Raw genomic sequence first — 24,170 nt, 5'->3', positions numbered from 1 at the left:
GTGGACAACTCTTCAAATTAGTAGATTTGGCTGTTTCAGCCACACACCCGTTGCTGACAGGTATAAAAAAAATAGATCACACGGCCATGCAATCTCCATAGACAAACATTGGCAGCAGAATGGTCTTACTGAAGAGCTCAGTGACATTCAACATGGCACTGTCATAGGATGTCACCTTTTCAATAAGTCAATTCGTCAAATTTTAGCCCTGCGAGAGCTTTCCGGGCAACTGTAGGTGCTGTTATTGTGAAGTGGAAATGTCTAGGAGCAACAATGGCTCAGGGGCAAAGTAATAGGCCACACAAGCTCACAGAACGGGACCGCCGAGTGCTGAAGCGCATAGTGAGTATAAATTGTCTGTTCTTGGTTGCAAAACTCACTACAGAGTTCCAAGCTGCCTCTGGAAGAAACATCAGCACAATAACTGTTCGTCGGGAGCTTGATGAAATGGGCTTCCATGGCTGTGCAGCCAAGCACAAGCCTAAGATCACCATGCGCAATGCCAAGCACTGGCTGGAGTGGTGGAAAGCTCACCGCCATTGGACTATGGAGCAACAGAAACACGTTTTCTAGAGTGATGAATAACACCATCTGGCAGACCTACAGATGAATCTGGGTTTGGCGGATGCCAGGAGAATACTACCTGCCCCAATGCATAGTGCCAACTGTAAAGTTTGGTGGTGGAGGAATAATGGTCTGGGGCTGTTTGTCATGGTTTGGGCTAGGCCCCTTAGTTCCATTGAAGGGAAATCTTAATGCTACAGTATACAATGACATTCTAGATGATTCTGTGCTTCCGAATCTGTGGACCCTTTCCTGTTTCAGCATGACAATGACCCCAAGCGCAAAGCAAGGTCCATACAGAAATGGCTGGTAAAGATCGATGGAAGAACTTGACTGTCCTGTGCCTAATCGCCCTGCATCAGTGCCCATCTTCACTAATGCTCACGCAAAGAAAAAGACATACAGTGCCTTGCGAAAGTATTCGGCCCCCTTGAACTTTGCGACCTTTTGCCACATTTCAGGCTTCAAACATAAAGATATAAAACTATTTTTTTGTGAAGAATCAACAACAAGTGGGACACAATCATGAAGTGGAACGACATTTATTGGATATTTCAAACTTTTTTAACAAATCAAAAACTGAAAAATTGGGCGTGCAAAATTATTCAGCCCCTTTACTTTCAGTGCAGCAAACTCTCTCCAGAAGTTCAGTGAGGATCTTTGAATGATCCAATGTTGACCTAAAGGACTAATGATGATAAATACAATCCACCTGTGTGTAATCAAGTCTCCGTATAAATGCACCTGCACTGTGATAGTCTCAGAGGTCCGTTAAAAGTGCAGAGAGCATCATGAAGAACAAGGAACACACCAGGCAGGTCCGAGATACTGTTGTGAAGAAGTTTAAAGCCGGATTTGGATACAAAAAGATTTCCCAAGCTTTAAACATCCCAAGGAGCACTGTGCAAGCGATAATATTGAAATGGAAGGAGTATCAGACCACTGCAAATCTACCAAGACCTGGCCGTCCCTCTAAACTTTCAGCTCATACAAGGAGAAGACTGATCAGAGATGCAGCCAAGAGGCCCATGATCACTCTGGATGAACTGCAGAGATCTACAGCTGAGGTGGGACACTCTGTCCATAGGACAACAATCAGTCGTATATTGCACAAATCTGGCCTTTATGGAAGAGTGGCAAGAAGAAAGCCATTTCTTAAAGATATCCATAAAAAGTGTCGTTTAAAGTTTGCCACAAGCCACCTGGGAGACACACCAAACATGTGGAAGAAGGTGCTCTGGTCAGATGAAACCAAAATTGAACTTTTTGGCAACAATGCAAAACGTTATGTTTGGCGTAAAAGAACACACCATCCCCACTGTCAAACATGGTGGTGGCAGCATCATGGTTTGGGCCTGCTTTTCTTCAGCAGGGACAGGGAAAATGGTTAAAATTGATGGGAAGATGGATGGAGCCAAATACAGGACCATTCTGGAAGAAAACCTGATGGAGTCTGCAAAAGACCTGAGACTGGGACGGAGATTTGTCTTCCAACAAGACAATGATCCAAAACATAAAGCAAAATCTACAATGGAATGGTTCAAAAATAAACATATCCAGGTGTTAGAATGGCCAAGTCAAAGTCCAGACCTGAATCCAATCGAGAATCTGTGGAAAGAACTGAAAACTGCTGTTCACAAATGCTCTCCATCCAACCTCACTGAGCTCGAGCTGTTTTGCAAGGAGGAATGGGAAAAAATGTCAGTCTCTCGATGTGCAAAACTGATAGAGACATACCCCAAGCGACTTACAGCTGTAATCGCAGCAAAAGGTGGCGCTACAAAGTATTAACTTAAGGGGGCTGAATAATTTTGCACGGACAATTTTTCAGTTTTTGATTTGTTAAAAAAGTTTGAAATATCCAATAAATGTCATTCCACTTCATGATTGTGTCCCACTTGTTGTTGATTCTTCACAAAAAAATACAGTTTTATATCTTTATGTTTGAAGCCTGAAATGTGGCAAAAGGTCGCAAAGTTCAAGGGGGCCAAATACTTTCGCAAGGCACAGCGGAACTCTGCCTAGAAAGCCGGCATCCCGGAATTGCCTCTTCACTGTTGATGTTGAGACTGGTGTTTTTTGGGTACTATTTAATGAAGCTGCCAGTTGAGGACTTGTTTCTCAAACTAGGCACTCTAACGTACTTGTCCTCTTGCTCAGTTGTGCACCGGGGCCTCCCACTCCCACTCCCACTTTCTATTCTGGTTAGTGCCAGTTTGCGCTGTTCTGTGAAGGGAGTAGTACACAGCATTGTACGAAATCTTCAGTTTCTTGGCAATTTCTTGCATGGAATAGCCTTCATTTCTCAGAAGAAGAATTGACTGATGTGTTTCAGAAGAAAGTTCTTTGTTTCTGGCCATTTTGAGCCTGTAATCAAACCCACAAATGCTGATGCTCCAGAAACTCAACTAGTCTAAAGAAGCCCAGTTTTATTGCTTCTTTAATCAGAACAACAGTTTCATGTGCTAACATAATTGCTAAAAGGTTTTCTAATGATCAATTAGCCTTTAAAAATTACATTGATGGAAGCAACAATCTGCAATATTAAAGCTTATCCACCCCTACAATATTTTTTTTGTTGCGATGCTGCAAAGATTTTGTATTCATGTAGGCTACACTGTCCCGCAAAATCACCCTGTTGTCCCGCATTTTGGAATCTGAAATGTGGTCACCCTAGCTGGGACTATAGGTATACACATTTCTCAAGAAAATCTCTTGCAATTATTTGATTAAATGAAAATGGGTCTGGAGCGCTAGACAGCTGGTTGAAGTCTTACTGTATTGGACAGCAGAGCTGGGGTAATGACATGCCAGTGCTTTAGAGAGCCATGGGATGCATCCCAATTGGCACCCTATTCCTTATACAGTGCACTGCTTTTGACCAGGACGCATAGGGCTCTGGACAAAGGTAGTGCACTATGTAGGGAATAGGGTGCAATTTGGGATGGGGCCTTTGCCAATCCTGTTGTGAATCCTGAGAGCCCAGACCATCAATTATCACTCGGCAAGAGCTTCAGGAATCTGTATTCCAATGGACTTGGCCCTCATTAAATTCTGCTATATGACTTGAATAGTGTTGATGGACACTAACAAACACATCAGAAAACCAATCCCACACCTCCAAATGGTGTGATCCCTATTATTTGACAAACATGGTTTTCCATCGAGCGCCTCTCATTCGTTTGACGAATCGTTCGATGCAGTGGTTCCCTTCACGCCCAACAGACGTGTGATGTCTAGTGTTTTCTCTCTGCACAGTAGGCAATCAGCTGTCTACTTTGACACCAAGAGCACACACCCACACACACACACCGCTGCATGTGCCTCTCTTGGTTAGACATCTCTCCATGCACCACCCCATTTCATTGGCTGTCATCTTAATTCTAAGCTGAGCTGATCTCCTGGGGCCCATCGTCTCCCCTGTACAGTTGGCATCTGTATAGGGAAAGTGAATGGGACACCAATCACATGCTCTTCATCCTACACTGACTCCTCCACTGATTTCTCCACTGGCTTTCGTCTCTCTCTGTGCAGTGCATCACAAATGGCACCCTTTTCCCTTTACAGTACACTACTTTTGACCAAGGTCAATAGGGCTTTAGTCAAAAGTAGTGCACTATAAAGGGAAAAGGGTGCCATTGGTGACACAGCCACTCTCCCTCTCTTCCAATCACTGCTCTGCTCTACGCCCTTCTCACAGCTCCCTCCCTGGGAAAATGGGAGAGGGAGAAAAAAAGTACTTTATCTCACTTCTGCAAATGCTCTTTCCCGCGTTTCATCGAGCCCATACAAGGCCGTCCTCCCCCTCCCCCCTGTGAAATGCATCGCTTCTTCTCCCGCCAAAACCACAGGGGCCAGAAGCCAGCAGAGCCAAACTGGAGCCTCTTATCAGAAGAAATATCGACCAGACAGCTGCACAAATAGAGTGGTAATAAGTCTCAGTCAAGAGAGATGCCTTTTTATATCAACCCCTTCAGCTAAAATATGAAGCTATTTTTCTATTACTTCGATGTTTGGTAGCTAAGTGACACAGCATCCTATCGCACAGGTGGGCCCGCTCTGCCCGCTCTCTGGGTACAGCTCTACAGGGAACAGCAGTCACAGACAGTCTGGCAGAGTCTGAAGAAAAGGGGATGGAGGTTGCAAAAAAAACACCATTACGTCACCAGACACAAGTAGAAATAAACAATAGAGGTGCAATTAAGTGAGGGTTCTAAAATCTATGAGTACAGCTCTATAGGGAACAGCAGTCACAGACAGTCTGGCTGAGTCTAAAGATATGGTGATGGAAGATGCAAAAAAACACCATTACTTCACCAAAGAAAATGATAGGTAGCAGCCTATAGCTGCTTTTGTGTCACAGGTAATGATACAAATATTGATACAAACAGTAATTGATTCAAACATTGTGCAACAAAAGCTACGTTTCTTGCTGCAACCATTATAAGCTCATAATGGGATGTACTTTGAAATGGCTGCATTAAGATCTCCGCCCTTCCCTTTTCTATGTCCCCCTTCTTTCAACCACACAGTTCTTCCTCCTCTCTTCCCTCTCCCCTGAATCAGGGTATCCTGTCATCTCCAAAGGCCATATGGCACAGTTCTCTTTCAGGTCTGGAGGATGTATTCTCTCTAACCACTTGGTGAGGAGCTATATGGGGAATGCTCTGTGTGATCTGGGCAAGCTGGACTCCACTGAGACTGCAGACACGAAGAGGGCTCTTCTCTGATCTCAACAGCACACATACTCCTCCTCACAGCTCTCCTCACACACACAAAGACACACACACACTCCTCCTCACCATGCTTGATGCCCACTGGGAAATACTCCTTCTATTCTGAGGCAATTCTATCCCACCAGGTTCTTTATCCCTTATTAACAACTCCCAGTAAATGTGCGTCCCAAATGGCACCCTAATCCCTTTATAGTGCACTACTTTTGACAAGGGCCCATAGGGGTATATTGGAAATAGGCTCCTAAATCAAGTTGCTGGATCAATTAAAGTGGCATGTATTGATGTATTTAGTTGAAAGGTAAAGCTACAAAAACAGATGCAGCTATTCAGTTAATTAGGGGCTGTCAATAAATATATAAATAAATAAATAAATAAATATGTATATACACTGTATATAAGTATGCAGTATATAGCCCATCACAGACGCCCCGTTTTCAACAAACAATAACAATTCAATTACCTGCAGATGCGGTGAAATGACTTTCCCTCTCAAACATATGTTGTACAAATGAATTTCCTCTTTGTCTTGTCACGCCTAATGAAATTAGAGTAGCGCAATAATGAGAGGGAAAATTTGCCAATCGGGAGCAAAGGCATGAAAAAGAGGGGGAAAAGACACAGAGAGAAAATGATGTCAACAGCTTAATGATAGGCCACCTGATTTTCTGGACATTGAAGAATTCTAAGATGGTGCCGAGTGGTCTGGCATCATCACGGAACATGTCACCACAAGACCTTTGGACAGATGACAGGGTTGGTGATGTAATATGGCTGGCTATTGGCTAATCTCATATTATTGGTACTCCACTCTTCTGTCACTGTCTTACTGTACGTCAGATAGCACTTTATTTAGAAGCAATGAATATGGATGGGGAGACAGGCCAATGTAGGAAATTTGACTCCTACCCTACCCCTAACCTCTACACAATTGAAAAAAACATTACAAACACACCTGGTAAAACACTTTCAAAACCATCCTACAACCTCACTCCGCATTACCGGTCTGGAGGTGAAAGCCTCCTGGACCATAGGCCAGAGAAGAGCAGTTGAATCGAGGTGGATATCCAAACTGTCGACAAAATCCAGTGAAATTGGAGGGCGAGCAATTCAAATAAATAATCGTAATATTAAACATTTATGAACAGTATCTTATACCGGATAAAATATAAAATTAGTGTTAGTCTAACTGCATTGTCCGATTTACAATAGGCTTTACAGCGAAAGCATACCATGCGATTGTTTGAGGACGGCGACCCACATCGACGTATTTTTCAACCAGCACAGGCTTCACAAAATCACAAATAGCGATTAAATAATCACTTGCTTTATGAAAATGTTCCTCTGTTTGCAATCTCAAGGGTCCCAGCTACAACATGAATGGTCATTTTGTTAGATAAAATCCTTCTTTATATCCCAAAAAGACTGATTTCTAACTGTGACTCTTTGAACCAAAACTCCAAATTCTTCCTTGTTTTGGAAGAAACAAGCCTGAAACCTTGATCAAAGACTGTTGACATCTAGTGGAAGCCATAGGATTTGCAATCTGGGAGCTGAAATTGCATAGGACCCATGCCTTCCATTATAAGAGCATGGGATCTAAAGAAAAAGATTCTGGTTGGTCTTTCTTTGGATTTTCGGCTACCATATCAATTGTGTTATAGTCTCATACATTATTTTAACATTTCTACAAACGTCAAAGTGTTTTCTATCCAATGCTACCAATTATATGCATATCCTGGCAACTGGGGCTGAGTAATGGGCAGTTTACTTTGGGAACGTCAGGCAGGCAGAAATTCAGAAAAAAGGACCCTAGCCTGAAGAAGTTTTAAGACCTTGGCTCCACTTGGTATGAATGGTAAAGAGTAGTATAAAGCATTGACAGTGGGAGTTAGTGAGGGCCTAATTAAGAGAGGTGGAGGGGCCATTGACACGAGGAGGAAGTTCAATAAAAAATGATGTATTTATTTGCTCTATCTGGTTTTGTCTTTTTCATATTTTATTTTGAATTTTAATATATCAAGCACTTTAACGTAACACTTATCTTTGGAGTACTTAATCCCATGATTAATCTTAATCATTTGGGGGGGATTTCCAATTATGTACTTATTTAATTATTTACTTAATTGATCCAGTTTGCATGTTTTTCATGATTTTTTATATATATAACATTTGTTTTAAAGATAAACCTTTTTACCCTCAATACTTTATCAATAACTGTCTTCCTCCTGTAGTTGAACTGCTGTGCGTGAACCCTCGGAGCTCTCTGCCTTTCATGTTCTTCCACCCTCTCCAGACCGGTCAGATGTATAATATCGAAACAGGGCAGAAAGTTGCAATAGGTTCGTGCAACCCAAGGTTTGATACCAGCATAAACAGAAACCTTCTTAAACCTGACCCCTAACCTAACTGTCACGCCCTGACCATAGAGAGCCTGTTATTCTCTATGTTGGTTAGGTCGAGGTATGACTAGGGTGGGTCATCTAGGTAATTCTATATCTATGTTGGCCTGGTATGATTCCCAATCAGAGGCAGCTGTTTATCGTTGTCTCTGATTGGGGATCATATTTAGTCAGCCATTTCCCCTTTGTGCTTTGTGGGATCTTGTCTAGGTATATTAGCCTGTGAACACTACTCTGAGCTTCGCGTTTCGTTTGTTTACTTTATTGTTTTTGTTATTTGAGTTCTCTCTTCCTAATGAAAAGGATGGAAACATACCATGCTGTATTTTGGTCCACTCCTTCTGACAATCGTGACACTAACCCTAACCTTAACCGTTTTCAATTTCATCTTCAATGGGTTGAAGTCAGAGTTCAGACATGCCAAGGATCCCGGTTAGACTTTTACAATGTAGGAAGAAAGCATGTAAGGCAGACATGGGGTACAACTACTGTACAACTACGGCTGTGGAAGTCACAAAATCTAGTAAGTCGGTGATTGTCAAGCAAATAGCTGTCGGTCTCATGGTAACTGACCATTAATTAACACATTTAGCATCTCTGGCTTCCACATATAGCCTACAAGCCACTGATGCAGACCTTTGGAACATCTACATTTTAAAAAGTTGAATAAATCCATGTAATATAGCCTACACCATCACAATAAATCCAGAATTTATTTTTGACAGGTCTGAAGAAACATGATATGAAGAAAATGCCATCTTTTTCAGAGGAACAGAATAGCATAGTCTGAGTTGTCCTTATGTTAGGTCATGATCTGGAAATGCCATATGGCTTAGGGCTACACTAGTTAACTTCTTTGGGACTGGGGGCAGTATTGAGTAGCTTGGATGAATAAGGTGCCCAGAGTAAACTGCCTGCTACTCGGGCCTAGTTGCTAATATATGCATATTATTAGAAGATTTGGATAGAAAACACTCTGAAGTTTCTAAAACTGTTTGAATGATGTCTGTGAGTTTCAACTAAACTACTGAAAGAGCTGCTTCCTGTGCTTGGCCCTCCTATGTTGAAAATAATAAACGTCTCTCTATCCACCGGATGTGTACCAAACTCACTAAAAGTGGCAGTAATAAAGCCTCTCTTGAAAAATAAAACCTTGACCCAGAAAATATAAAAAACGATCGGCCTATATCGAATCTTCCATGTCTCTCAAAAATGTTAGAAAAGGCTGTTGCGCAACAACTCACTTTCTTCCTGAAGACAAACAATGTATACGAAATGCTTCAGTCTGGTTTTAGACCCCATCAAAGCACTGAGACTGCACTTGTGAAGGTGGTAAATGACCTTTTAATGGCATCAGACTGAGGCTCTGCATCTGTCCTCGTGCTCCTAGACCTTAGTGCTGCTGTTGATACCATCGATCACCACATTCTTTTGGAGAGATTGGAAACCCAAATCGGTCTCAACGGACAAGTTCTGGCCTGGTTTAGATCTTATCTGTCGGAAAGATATCAGTTTGTCTCTGTGAATGGTTTGTTCTCTAAGAAATCAACTGTAAATTTCGGTGTTCCTCAAGGTTCTGTTTTAGGACCACTATTGTTTTCATCATATATTTTACCTCTTGGGGATGTCATTCAAAAACATAATGTTAACCTTCACTGCTATGCAGATGACACACAGCTGTACATTTCAATGAAACATAGTGCAGCCCCAAAATTGCCCTCGCTAGAAGCATGTGTTTCAGACATAAGGAAGTAGATGGCTGCAAACGTTCTACTTTTAAACTCGGACAAAACAGAGATGCTTGTTCTAGGTCCCAAGAAACAAAGAGATCTTCTGTTGAATCTGACAATTAATCTTAATGGTTGTACAGTCATCTCAAATAAAACTGTGAAGGACCTCGGCGTTACTCTGAACCCTGATCTCTCTTTTGAAGAACATATCAAGACTGTTTCAAGGACAGCTTTTTTCCATCTTCGTAACATTGCAAAAATCAGAAACTTTCTGTCCAAAAATGACGCAGAAAAATTAATCCATGCTTTTGTCACTTCTAGGTTTGACTACTGCAATGCTCTACTTTCCGGCTACCCGGATAAAGCACTAAATAAACTTCAGTTAGTGCTAAATACGGCTGCTAGAATCTTGACTAGAACCAAAAAAATTGATCATATTACTCCAGTGCTAGCCTCCCTACACTGGCTTCCTGTCAAGGTAAGGGCTGATTTCAAGGTTTTACTGCTAACCTACAAAGCATTACATGGGCTTGCTCCTACCTATCTCTCTGATTTGGTCCTGCCGTACATACCTACACGTACGCTACGGTCACAAGACACAGGCCTCCTAATTGTCCCTAGAATTTCTAAGCAAACAGCTGGAGGCAGGGCTTTCTCCTATAGAGCTCCATTTTTATGGAATGGTCTGCCTAACAATGTGAGAGACGCAATCTCAGTCTCAACCTTTTAGTCTTTACTGAAGACTCATCTCTTCAGTGGGTCATATGATTGAGTGTAGTCTGGCCCAGGAGTGTGAAGGTGAACGTAAAGGCTCTGGAGCAACGAACCACCCTTGCTGTTTCTGCCTGGCAGGTTCCCCTATTTCCACTGGGATTCTCTGCCTCTAACCCTATTACTGGGGTTGAGTCACTGGCTTACTAGGGCTCTTTCATACCGTCCCTAGGAGGGGTGCGTCACTTGAGTGGGTTGAGTACCTGATGTGATCTTCCTGTCTGGGTTGGCACCTCCCCCTTGGGTTGTGCCGTGGCGGAGATCTTTGTGGGCTATACTCGGCCTTGTCTCATGATGGTAAGTTGGTGGTTGAAAATATCCCTCTAGTGGTGTGGGGGCTGTGCTTTGGCAAAGTGGGTGGGGTTATATCCTTCCTGTTTGGCCCTGTCCGGGGGTGTCATCGGATGGGGCCACAGTGTCTCCTGACCCCTCCTGTCTCAGCCTCCAGTATTTATGCTGCAGTAGTTTATGTGTCGGGGGGCTAGGGTCAATTTGTTCTGGAGTACTTCTCCTGTCCTATCCGGTGTCCTGTGTGAATTTAAGTAATTCTCCCTTTCTCTCTTTCTTTCTCTCTCTTGGAGGACCTGAGCCCTAGGACCATGCCTCAGGACAACCAGGCATGATGTCTCCTTGCTGTCCCCAGTCCACCTGGCCGTGCTGCTGCTCCAGTTTCAACTGTTCTGCCTGTGATTATTATTATTTGACCATGCTGGTCATTTATGAACATTTGAACATCTTGGCCATGTTCTGTTATAATCTCCACCCGGCACAGCCAGAAGAGGACTGGCCACCCCACATAACCTGGTTCCTCTCTAGGTTTCTTCCTAGGTTTTGGCCTTTCTAAGGAGTTTTTCCTTTCCACCGTGCTTCTACACCCGCATTGCTTGCTGTTTGGGGTTTTAGGCTGGGTTTCTGTACAGCACTTTGAGATATCAGCTGATGTACGAAGGGCTATATAAATACATTTGATTTGATTTGATTTGTGAGTTTAACAGAACTCATATGTCAGTGAAAAACCTGAGAAAAAAATCCAACCAGGAGGTGGGAAATCTGAGGTTTATAGTTTTTCAAATCAATGCCTATCTAATATACAGTGTCTATGGGGTCACATATCAACAGTCTTTAGAACGTTGTTTGAGGCTTCTACTGTGAAGTGGGGGCTAATGAGAGCTGAATGAGTCAGGGCTCTGCCAGAGTTGCATTAGCTGATCATGCGCGCTCACATGAGAGTTAGCTGCGTTCCATCGCATTTCTACACAGACAAAGGAATTCTACTGTTTGAAACATTATTGAAATTTACGATAAAAACATCCTAAAGATTGATTCTATACTTCGTTTGACATGTTTCTACAAACTGTAATAGGACTTCTCGTCTGAACTTTCACCTAGACTTTCCTGCGCCTCGTGAGTTTGGATTGTGTACTAAACGCGCAAACAAAAAGGAGGGATTTGGACATAAATGATGGACTTTATTGAACAAATCAAACATGTATTATGGAACTTGGATTCCTGGGAGTGCATTCTGATGAAGATCATCAAAGGTAAGTGAATATCTTTAATGCTATTTCTGACTTCTGTTGACTCCACAACATGGCGGATATCTGTATGGCTTGTTTTGTTGTCTGAGCGCTGTAGTCAGATTATTGCATGGTGTGCTTTTTCCGTTTTTTTTTTATCTGACACAGCGGTTGCATTAAGGAGAAGTGGATCTAAAGTTCCATGCATAACAGTTGTATCTTTCATCAATGTTTATTATGAATATTTCTGTAAATTGATGTGGCTCTCTGCAAAATCACCGGATGTTTTGGAACTACTGAACATAACGCACCAATGTAAACTGAGATTTTTGGATATAATTATGAACTTTATCGAACAAAACATACATGTGTTGTGTAACATGAAGTCCTATGAAGATCATCAAAGGTTAGTGATTAATTTTATCTCTATTTCTGCTTTTTGTGACTCCTCTCTTTGGCTGGAAAAATGGCTGTGTTTTTCTGTGACTAGGTACTGACCTAACATAATCGTTTGGTGTGCTTTCGTCGTAAAGCCTTTTTGAAATCGGACTCTGTGGCTGAATTTACAACAAGTTTATCTTTAAAATGGTGTAAAATACTTGTATGTTTGAGGAATTTTAATTATGGGATTTCTGTTGTTTTGAATTTGGCGCCCTGCAATTTTACTGGCAGTTGGCGAGGTGGGACGCTACCGTCCCACATATTTAGCAGACAAGATTTAGTTAGAATTCTGTGGCATTATTTTATAGTATGAATAATAAATTCAAAAGGCAATCGCACATCTGAGCTATCTTTGTTGCAGGTGCACGGTAACAGTTGAATAAGATGAAACCCACACACTGCTCTTGCTGTCACGCCTGCTCCCCTACCCTCTCTGGTGCTTGAGGGCGCCAGGCTGCCCATCACTATGTACACCTGTCACCATCATTACGCGCATCCGCACTTCATTGGACTCACCTGGATGCCTTCACTTTGTTGATTGCCCCCTCTATATCTGTCTGTTCCTCAGTTTGATCTCTGTGTCAGCATTAGTGACGTTTTGTTCCCCTTGTCCAGACGCTGTCCCTGTTTTTTTCCATGTCCTTTGTTTCATTAAATGTTCACTCCCTGTACTTGCTTCTCGTCTCCCATCGTCGGTCCTCACAGAATGCAGACAGCAATATTGGAAGCATCAGGGAGTTTATTTCTTTTTTGGCGGGGGCTGGTGACGTCGGGTTCGTGTGCCGCTGCCGAAGGAACCAGGGGTGCCTCAGCTGGCTCTTCGGGCTTCCATGCCTCAGCTGGCTCAAGAGGTTTTCTTACCTCGTTTGGTTCGGCAGGCTCCCATCCCACGGCTCATCGGGCTCCCACACCTCGGCCGGCTCGTCGGGCTCCCACGCCTCGTCCGGCTCCCACGCCGGCCCATCAGGCTCGCCCAGGTGGGACTCTGGGTGGCGCCCCTAGAGGGAGGGGTACTATCATGAAAATGAAAATTGATTTTTTTATAAAATCCTGAAGTGGTATCGATGTACTGATGACAGTTTTTGCATATGGAGAGGAACGGGAGAAGAGCTGTCAGACTTTATGGCATTAATCAATTACATTAATCAATGACCCCAATCTCAAATTCAGTATGGAATGTAACACTAAACATGTTCGTTACCTCAATTTGTGGATTGAGAAATCAAATGGAGCCCTGTTTACAACTCTGTACAGAAAAAAACAGACAAACACTATTACAGGGGGACAGCTTCCAGCTTCATAAAGAGCAGTGATACTAGCAAGAGCAGTGTGCAGGTTTCCTCTTTTTTCTCATTGTATGAGTTTGTTCAATTGTTTTCAAATCAAATCAAATTTTATTCGTCACATGCGCCGAATACAACAGGTGTAGACCAACTGCATTGTTGGTTAAGGGCTTGAAAGTAAGCATTTCACTGTAAAGTCTACACCTGTTGTATTCGGTGCATGTGATAAATACAATTTGATTTGATTTGAATACAATTGAATAAAGCTGAATGAAATAGAAAGGACATTTTCTCCAAATGATTTGAGGGAGTGTGCACATGCGGCTATTCTGTGTTGAGCAGTTAACAAAGAAACAGGTACTCCTATGTGCTTAATTTTGAGTTATTCATGTAACTTGGGCTATATGTTGGGCTATATGTTTTGGTTTCTAAACCTTGTACGGCTGCATAATGCGACTCTACAGCTTTCTGAGACATATGAATACAGCTTTCTGAAACATAGGACTACAGCTTTCTGAGACAGACTGTCGGTCTATACAGCTTTCTGAGACATAGGACTACAGCTTTCTGAGACATACTGTCGGTCTATACAGCTTTCTGAGACAGACTGTCGGTCTACAGCATTCTGAGACAGACTGTCGGTCTATACAGCTTTCTAAGACATAGGACTACTGCTTTCTGAGACAGACTGTCGGTCTACAGCATTCTGAGACATACTGTCGGTCTATACAGCTTTCTGAGACAGACTGTCGGTCTACAGCATTCTGAGACATACTGTCGGTCTATACAGCTTTCTGAGACATACTGTCGGTCTATACAGCTTTCTGAGACAGACTGTCGGTCTACAGCATTCTGAGACATACTGTCGGTCTATACAGCTTTCTGAGACAGACTGTCGGTCTACAGCATTCTGAGACATACTGTCGGTCTATACAGCTTTCTGAGACATACTGTCGGTCTATACAGCTTTCTGAGACATACTGTCGGTCTACAGCTTTCTGAGACATACTGTCGGTCTATACAGCTTTCTGAGACAGACTGTCGGTCTACAGCTTTCTGAGACATACTGTCGGTCTATACAGCTTTCTGAGACATAGGACTACTGCTTTCTGAGACATAGGACTACAGCTTCCTGAGACATACTGTCGGTCTATACAGCTTTCTGAGACAGACTGTCGGTCTACAGCATTCTGAGACATATTGTCGGTCTATACAGCTTTCTGAGACAGACTGTCGGTCTACAGCATTCTGAGACATACTGTCGGTCTATACAGCTTTCTGAGACAGACTGTCGGTCTACAGCTTTCTGAGACATACTGTCGGTCTATACAGCTTTCTGAGACATAGGACTACTGCTTTCTGAGACATAGGACTACAGCTTCCTGAGACATAGGAATACAGCTTTCTGGGACATACTGTCAGTCTACAGCTTTCTAAGACATAGGTCTACAGCTTTCTGAAACATACTGTCAGTCCACAGCTTTCTGAGACATAGGACTACAGCTTTCTGAGACATAGGACTACAGCTTTCTGAGACATAGGACTACAGCTTTCTGAGACATAGGACTACAGCTTTCTGAGACATAGGAATACAGCTTTCTGGAACATACTGTCAGTCTACAGCTTTCTGAGACATAGGAATACAGCTTTCTGAGACATAGGACTACAGCTTTCTGAGACATAGGACTACAGCTTTCTGAGACAAAGGACTACTGCTTTCTGAGACATAGGACTACAGCTTTCTGAGACATAGGAATACAGCTTTCTGGGACATACTGTCAGTCTACAGCTTTCTGAGACATAAGAATACAGCTTTCTGAGACAAGACTACAGCTTTCTGAGACATAGGACTACAGCTTTCTGAGACACAAGACTACAGCTTTCTGAGACATAGGACTACAGCTTTCTGAGACATAGGACTACAGCTTTCTGAGACATAGGACTACAGCTTTCTGAGACATAGGACTACAGCTTTCTGAGACATAGGACTACAGCTTTCTGAGACATAGGACTGCAGCGTTCTGAGACACAAGACTACAGCTTTCTGAGACATAGGAATACAGCTTTCTGAGACATAGGACTACAGCTTTCTGGGACATACTGTCAGTCTACAGCTTTCTGAGACATAGGACTACAGCTTTCTGAGACACAAGACTACAGCTTTCTGAGACATATTGTCAGTCTACAGCTTTGCACTCTAGTCGAACTAACTGTGAACCATGCAGGACAAGTGTCACTTTTATCACACCAGGCATTGTGTTATGAACACTTTACAGGGCATGACTTTGCATCCCTGTCTTCTACTCTCCTGTAGCATATACATTCAGCCGGTTTACTGTTGGAATCAAATTACTCTCAGGTTTAAAACTTTTTTAAATGTTGTATTGAAACACTTCAACTTGCCCTTGAAAAATTCAAAAGATGTTATTTTTCATATGTATACAATAATTCTAGACATTTGAGTAGTCTGAATTTAAGCTGAATAAAGGCAAGGTCGATTATTTTTGAGGCCCATTGCGTTTAATATATGTAAGTATTTTCAAAACAGACTTTACACACTGTCATTCTATTTTGAGTCATTGGGCATGTATGAGCTATGAACATAATGAATGTCATAATTTACATAGCCTACATTACATTAATTATTACACATTAATAATACCAAGTGACACACCAGAGATATGCAGGTCATTAGAGAAAACAATTGTAAGTAACTAATGGTATTCTTCCTGGCTGGCCCTTCTGGAGGAAGCTTCAACCCATCAGAAAAGAGAAATGGTTCATTTAAATTCAGCACTTCAGGGGGATGTAACAATAGTGTTAACTATACATTATTAAGTCCATTTCTACTGCAGACACAGCCATGGTACTACAACTACATTATCGCCCAAAGCACAAGTTTAATGTTATATGTGTAACGATGTACGCTGAGAGTGGGGAAACAAGTTCAGGGAGTGAATACATGTAATAACTAAATGAACAAAACAAGAAACACAAACAGCGCACCGACATGAAACAGTGACGACTGGGGAGGAAACCAAAGGGAGTGACAAAGTCCAGAGCGGACTGGTCGCATCCGCTTGGCATGGGAGCCTATCGAACCTGCTGAAGCATGGGAGCCTACAAACTGGCTCAGGCCTCCCAGGTAGCTCCAGCACCAACACCCGGACCCGACATCACCCCCAACACAAAAACATTTCATTAAAAAACACTCCCTGATTCGTCCCTTTGTTGAATCATCATTCTGTAATGATGTACGCTGAGAGTTGGGAAGCAAGTTCAGGTAGTGAATACGTTTAATAAATAAATAAATGAACAAAACGAGAAACACAAACAGCGCACCGACATGAAACAGCAACAATGACGACTGGGGAGGAAACCAAAGGGAGTGACATAAAGGGCAGCAAGGAGGTGATGGAGTGCAGGTGAGTGTCATTATGTGTGTAACGCTGGTAACAGATGCGCCCTAACGAGCAGCCCGGTGACCTAGAGGCTGCACACATGACAGTATTTGATGTTATATTTAACTAGGCAAGTCAGTTAAGAACACATTTCTATTTACAATGACAGCCTACCCCGGCCAAACCCTAAACCGGACGACGCTTGGCCAATTGTGCTCCTCCCTATGGGACTCGCAATCCACAGCCGGTTGTGATACAGCCTGGAATTGAACCAGGGTCTGTAGTGAAACCTCTAGCACTGAGATGAAGTGCCTTAGACCGCTGCTATGGCAAGATGTATCATTCACCCAAGTTTCAGATAAATCTGTCCGGTGCTGTCTGAGATATCGCGTGTGACTAACGCATGAACAAACAGATGGACAGATTTCATAGTTGCTCAGTATAGTGGTACTCAGCTCAGCCCCCATGGTGCTGGAGGAACATATGACGAGCTCAGTATGTGATTACTACTGCAGGGATGACATGGGTCCAAATACTATTGACATCATTTCAAATACTTTATCTGCGCTTGATTGAGCTTACCTGTTGTAATGGACCGAAAGAAGAGATCCAAAATGTCTAACCCCACCCATCTGCCACCCTAAACTAAAGGTTTGTAGTATTTGAAAGATTTTAGATAATATTTGAACCCAGGTCTTTTGATTACTGCAGTGCCTGGACCTCAGTACGTTATCTCCTCTAAACAGGGGCTTAGCGTGTATCTGGCCTTTTCTCATTAACCAGACTTGTGTCCCAAATGGCACCCTATTCCCTAAAGTCCTATGGGCCCTGGTCAAAAGTAGTGGACTATTTAGGGAATAGGGCGCCATTTGGAACGTAGTCCAGGAGACGAAAGTTGGAGCCGTATGTCAGCTTCCTGCATCCCTGAGAAACACTTGGAAGAGGGCATTAATAATAGGCTGGCATCCGAAAGGGAATTGTCTCAGTCCCCATCTCTCACTAGCACTCAGTGACTTTTACTCTCTCTTTTTTAAAGCATTCGCTTAGCTTAACCATTTCACCTCTGTTCCTGCTCCTCTCTCTCTCAGGTCGTCACAACTTTGTTTTACCGTTAGTCACCTCTAACAAGAGCACTCACATCCCAGCTCACAACCACAAAGGGTTATACTGTGTTCCAAATGACACCCTATTCCCATATACAGCACATTTCTTTTGAAGAAAAAGCACTACAAAAGTTGCTCACTATATACGGAATAGGGTGCCATTAGGGATGAATCCTTACTCATCTCCTAATCCCTGAACAGTGGGAGAACAAAATTGATGGAGGCATAACCATGGCGACCGAGAGGAATCTGTGTTTAGGTGCCATGACATCCAGCCGTTGTTGTGCTTCTCTCCCAAGGCATAGAAAGATCCACATGGAGTACAGCACTACAGGGGCATCCAGACAGACAGGCAGACAGACAGGCTATTGAAGACAAAATGTAATGTAAGGGAGGGAACCTGTCATTGTAAGATTCCAGAGTTTTAAAAAGGTCCCCATGGGTTCTCTCATTTAGTCAGTTATACAGTATATGACCTAGACCAAAGCTGAGAATGCTATGACAGTATACATGTCTATCTACAGTATATGTCATATATCAATCAAAATCATTATCCAAATCACTGACATTGATTGCCAGTTGGTCATTGTAAATAACAATTTGTTCGTAATTGACCTAAATAAAGCAAAACATGTTTTATAATAATAGTAAGAACACCATTCCCTAAAAATGTTGCTTTTGTATTACTCTTGGAAAAACAGCTCTGTTTTGTCGTGTGGAATGCCTGACTTTATTCAACCACAAGAACATTCCAGTATTTTACAAAGTAAATAGATACATTCATTGCCGGGCACAACCTTTTGGGTGCCCCACCTCGCTGTAATTGTTTTTTTGTGATGGCAGATATAGATGTTTTGTTGCAGTTATAAAGCAAGTTTTCTGCATTCTGCTTGTTATGCCATGGGACGAAGAGAAACACAGATTTCTTTTTGCAGATTTAAAGCTCATTTCCTGAAATTCTACACATTTTACCATGACTTATGCCATGATATCTGAGTGAGAGTGGTTAACAGAATCAATAGCCCAACGTGCTCTTCGTGCCCGGTCGGTACTTCGGCCATGATTACTACAAGTTTGGATAGCTGGTAAGTTAGTCTAGCCAATTTATAAAACATTGGCTGACATGGGCAAATTGAGTGACTGTCAGTGACTGACACAAGAGGAAAACTGCTGATGCACAACAACATTTCAAAACAGCACCCTGTGTATTCTACAATAGGGACCCCCTAGCGGCACAGGGGCCCTAAGCGACCGCTTATGTCGCTTATGCCTGGGGCCGGCCCTGATCACATCTACACCATAAGCTCTTGGTTAAGATGGTGCCTGCTTACATTCAGAACAAGCCCTCCTGTTTCATTTATGAACCCAGAGAGGTTCCAGCGATTGTGTGTTGTGTTTGTTTCGAGAAGTAAAGATTGGCAGACGTTTCTTTTCTCCCCTCAGTGTTACAACAATCAACTCCTCTCTGGTCGAGTCTACAGTTCCACAGATAAGACATTAGGGTCGTTCCATGTCATTTCAGAGAGGCATGACACCCACCATCTCAGATTGTTTCTAACTACAGAACCGATTTCCGAACAGAGAATCATTCCAGAAACATTATTTTGTTTAAATCTTATTTGATCTCTGAGAAATTAAGCTAATTGATTTCACCCAAATTGGACATTTTAATTTATATGATTAATTTTCTATTCAATAATGATAGTACCTAACATCGGACTTGGATCAAACTTTTTTAACAATGAATTAGAAGTGAGGAATCAAAAACATTTGTAAGGGCCAACCACGGACCTCCCACACCAATCCCACCCTAACAACGAGTAATATTTTTTCATCCCATGTAATGTATTTTCACATATTTGGTGATTTTTCTTTTTTCCTGTTCAGAGAAGGATATGATCAGGTGGTGCTGTTTTAAAGGTCATGAACAGTTACGACCTTTAAAGTAACATCATTAAAATAAACACATTTAGCATCTCCACACACCACACATACATTTAAAAGTATAATAAATCAATTGAATATACACCATCACAATAAATCCATGATTTACTTTAGGCATGTGTGAAGAAACATTATGATATGAAGAAAATGTATACACATCAATCCAACAGCTTCAATGGCTAATTTCACTGAACGGGGGGGTCCTCAAATTCACTGAGAATACATTACATAGGATGAAGAAACAATACTCCGAGCCTCAGCTCCATAATATTTGTCAAACATAGAACTGATACTGTATAGTCATTGTTGGGGTGGGATTGGAGTGGGGAGGTTCTATGGTGGCTTTTTACAATTTATTTGGATTCCACATGTTGAACTCATTGTTAGAAAAAAGTTAGGTCCAAATCGGATGTTAGGTACTATATTTAACTACATTTATTTGAATCCTATCAAATAAAATTACCAATTTGGGTGCAATCAATTAACTTAATTTCTCAGAGATCAAATTATATTTAAACAAAATAATCTTGCAGGAATGATCATTTTATCTGTTTCTAACAACAGAAATAATTTAGGAATGTTCTGAGGTGGTGGGTGTCAAATCACTTTCTTGTACTTTGTGAGGTGGATCTCTCTCTCAATTCAATTCAAAGGGATTTATGTTTACATTTTTTTATTTACATTTTTTACAAAAATGAGAAAACGTATAACAAAAACTATTAGTACGACTAGTGGGGGATAATAAACAGATAAGCATTGATGGTATTTACAATGTTGTTTGTGCTCCACTGTTTGCCTATTTCTCATGGCAATGAGCCAAAGATCTTGCTGCTGTGATTGCACATTGTGCAACACTGCTATATTCAGCCATATTCCTAGTCACCTTTCCATGGTTAAATGCAGTGGTTTGCTGGAATGCCACCATCTGGTTAGGGTAGGTTAATCGTCACATTGGGTACAACATCTCCAATGCACTTCCTTATAAACTCACTCACCGAGTCAGCGTATAAATTAATGTTATTCTCTGAGGCTTCGTGGAACATTTCCAAGTCTGCGTGATCAAAACAATCTTGAAGCGTTGATTCCGATTGGTCAGACCAGCGTTGAATGGGTATATTCACGGGTACATCTTGTTTGAGTTTCTGCCTGTAGGACGGTAGGAGCAAAAATGTAGTTGTGGTCGGATTGATGAAGGGAGGGCCTTGTATGCATCGCGGAAGTTAGAGTTGCAGTGGTCCGGCGTTGGAGTTTTGTCACCACAGCCGAGAGTGCAGACACAGCTCTCTTCCTCTTCAGCTCTCTGGGTCTGGTTGACGGGGTGTTATTGTGCTGGTCTGTTGGGGTCTGTGCTGTCTGGAATGTGTTGAATCTCTTTTTGAGCTCTTCCAGCTCCGTCTCCAGCTGGGTGATTTATCCCTCATATTAATGCAGGAGCAATGCTGTTGTGGGATCTAGGTCTGCTCAGTGCTGGGAGGTGGCTCTCCTCTTGAGGCTGCTCGTCTGTGGGGCTGTTTGAGGAGCGGGTGTGATCCGACTCGCTCGGGATGGAGGGGTTGTCACTACAAGTGAGCTTCTGCTGTGCTCGCTCTTTGATCCTCTAAAAGTCCTGCTGAAACAGTTTCCCCTGCACCATTAATGTTCCAGACTTGTACAGGTTGAAACAGGCTGTCTCTGTGTTCTCAATGTCCTGAGTTTCCACCCTTGGAGGTGGTGTGCTCTTATGGCCCTGGGCCATGCCAGGGGCTGGTCTGTGTGGGAGATGAGGTTGCTTACGTTCCCATTCTCTCGAGCAGAAGGCGATTTTTAAGAACATCCTTTCAAGATTAATTCCTTATCCCCCCCCAACTCACTTTCTCTTTGATGAAGGCAAAATAAGAAATTAATCTTGTATCATGAAAGAAACGAGCTATCCGTTCTTTAATCCCCTTCTGTTCCATAGTTGGGTAATGATCACAGAGACAATGTGCCATCATCAGTACGCACACCTGCCTTTTCCCGTCACGCACATTAGCGTATTATTGGACTCACCTGGACTCAGTCACCTGTTAATTACCTCCCCTATATTTGTCAGTTCCCCATCTCTGTTCACCACTGCTGCATTGATTGTCGAATGTCGTTGTTTTGCCCGTGTGCTGATGCTGTGCCTGTCTTGTTTCATGTCTGTTCCTTATTAAATGTTGACTCCCCGTACCTGCTTCTAATATCCGGTGTTGGTCCTTACAGAGTTCAGCAGCCATCTAACGAAGCATCGGGGAGTGCTGGTGTTCTGGTTGGTGGTGACGTCGGATCCGGGGGCAGCAATTCAACCATGAAGGCCTGCTTCACAGTCTCCTCTGAATAGTTGATGTTGAGATGTATCTGTTACTTGAACTCTGTGAAGCGTTTATTTGGGTTGCAATCGGAGGTTCAGTTAACTCTAATGAACTTATCCTCTGCAGCAGAGGTAACTCTGGATCTTCCTTTCCTGTGGTGTTCCTCATGAGAGCCAGTTTCATCATGTTTGATGGTTTATGCAACTGCACTAGAAGAAACTTTCAAAGTTCTTGACATTTTACGGATTGACTGACATTCATGTATTAAAGTGATGATGGACTGTTGTTTCTCTTTGCTTATTTGAGCTGTTCTTGACATAATAAGGACTTGGTCTTTTACCAAATAGGGCTATCTTCTGTATACCACTCCTACCTTATCACAACACACCTGATTGGCTCAAAAGCATTTAGATGGAAAGAAATTCCACAAATTTACTTTTAAAAAATGCACACCTGTTAATTGAAATGCATTTCAGGTGAAGCTGGTTGAGAGAATGCCAGGAGTGTCCGAAACTGTCATCAAGGAAAAGGGTGGCTACTTTAAATAATCTAAATTATGAAATATTAGTTTGTTTAACACTTTTAAGTTACTTTATGATTCCATATGTGTTATTTCATAGTGTTGATGTCTTCACTATTATTCTACATTGTAGGAAATAGTTTAAATAAATAACAATCCTTGAATGAGTAGGTGTGTCCAAACTTTTGACTGGTACTGTAGACATTGGTAAAGTCACTAGGAAACAGGATAGATGATAAACAGTAGCTTACATTGGGCTCTGTGGGCCCTCCTCCCCCCACATGCACTACATGACCAAAATTATGTGGACACCTGCGTGTCGAACATCACATTCCAAAATCATGGACATTAATATGGAGTTGATTCCCCTTTGCTGCTATAACAGCCTTCACTCTTCTAGCAAGGCTTTCCACTAGATGTTGGAACATTGATGCGGGGACTTGCTTCCATTCAGCAAGAGCATTAGTTAGGTTGGGCACTGATGTTGGGCGATTAGGCCTGGCTTGCAGTTGGCGTTCCAATTCATCACAAAGGCCAGTCTAGTTCTTCCACGAGGGCAGTGGTGTAAAGTACTTATGTGAAAAATATACTACTTAAGTCGTTTTTGAGGTATCTGTACTTTACTTGACTATATTTGGACTTTTACTTCACTACATTCCTACAGACATTTTCCCTGACACACAAAAGTACTCATTACATGATGATTGCTTAGCAGGATAGGAAAATGGTCCAATTGACACACTTATCAAGAGAACACGTGGTCATCCATACTGCCTCTGTTTTGGCAGACTCACTAAATACAAATGCATCGTTTGTAAATGATGTCTGAGTGTTGTAGTGTCCCGCTGGCTATCCGTCTGCTTTGCTTAATATAAAGAATTTGAAATGATTTAGAGACTTTTACTTTTGATACTAGAGTATATTTTAGCATTTACATTTACTTTTGATACTTAAGTATATTTAGAACTGAATGCTTTTGGACTTTTACTCAATTAGTATTTTACTGGGTGACTTTCACTTTTACTTGAGTAACTTTCTATTATTAAGCTATCTATTGTATACTTTTGCTCAAGTATGACAATTGGGTGCTAAAATGTCATTGTATGCTGTAGCATTAAGATTTCCCTTCACTGGAACTAAGGGGCCTAGCCTGAACCATGAAAAATAGCCCCAGACCATTATTCCTCCTCCACCAAACTTTACAGTTGGCACTATGCATTCGGGCAGGTACCGTTCTCCTGGCATCCGCCAAACCCAGATTTGTCTGTCGTACTGTCAGATGGTGAAGCGTCACTCCAGACAACATGTTTCCACTGCTCCAGAATTCAATGGCGGCGAGCTTTACACCACTCCAGCAGATGCTTGTCATTGCGCATGGTGATTTTATGCTTGTGTGCAGCTGCTCGGCCATGGAAACTCATTTCATGAAGCTCCCAACAAAGTTCTTGT

The 24,170-nt window shown here is 42.2% G+C and overlaps 1 long non-coding RNA gene across 2 annotated transcripts in view; it reads left to right on the top strand.

Moving 5' to 3' along the window:
- LOC149972603 (uncharacterized) overlaps positions 1–22,486 on the top strand; it is a 498,538-nt gene extending 476,052 nt beyond the window's left edge. Inside the window, exon 3 of one of the 2 annotated variants that reach the window (XR_016491135.1) lies at positions 22,113–22,486. This is a non-coding gene — a long non-coding RNA (uncharacterized LOC149972603). Of the gene's footprint in view, positions 1–10,781; positions 13,091–22,112 lie in introns of those variants that run through there. The other variant, XR_016491136.1, reaches the window with a different exon arrangement.
- The last annotated feature ends 1,684 nt before the right edge of the window (positions 22,487–24,170 follow it).

This window comes from Oncorhynchus mykiss, chromosome 23, assembly GCF_057628025.1.
Source record: "Oncorhynchus mykiss isolate SJ-2025 chromosome 23, ASM5762802v1, whole genome shotgun sequence".
NCBI lineage: Eukaryota > Metazoa > Chordata > Actinopteri > Salmoniformes > Salmonidae > Oncorhynchus > Oncorhynchus mykiss.
Note: the sequence above shows the minus strand (reverse complement) of the source record. Positions and strands in the feature narration are given on the sequence as shown.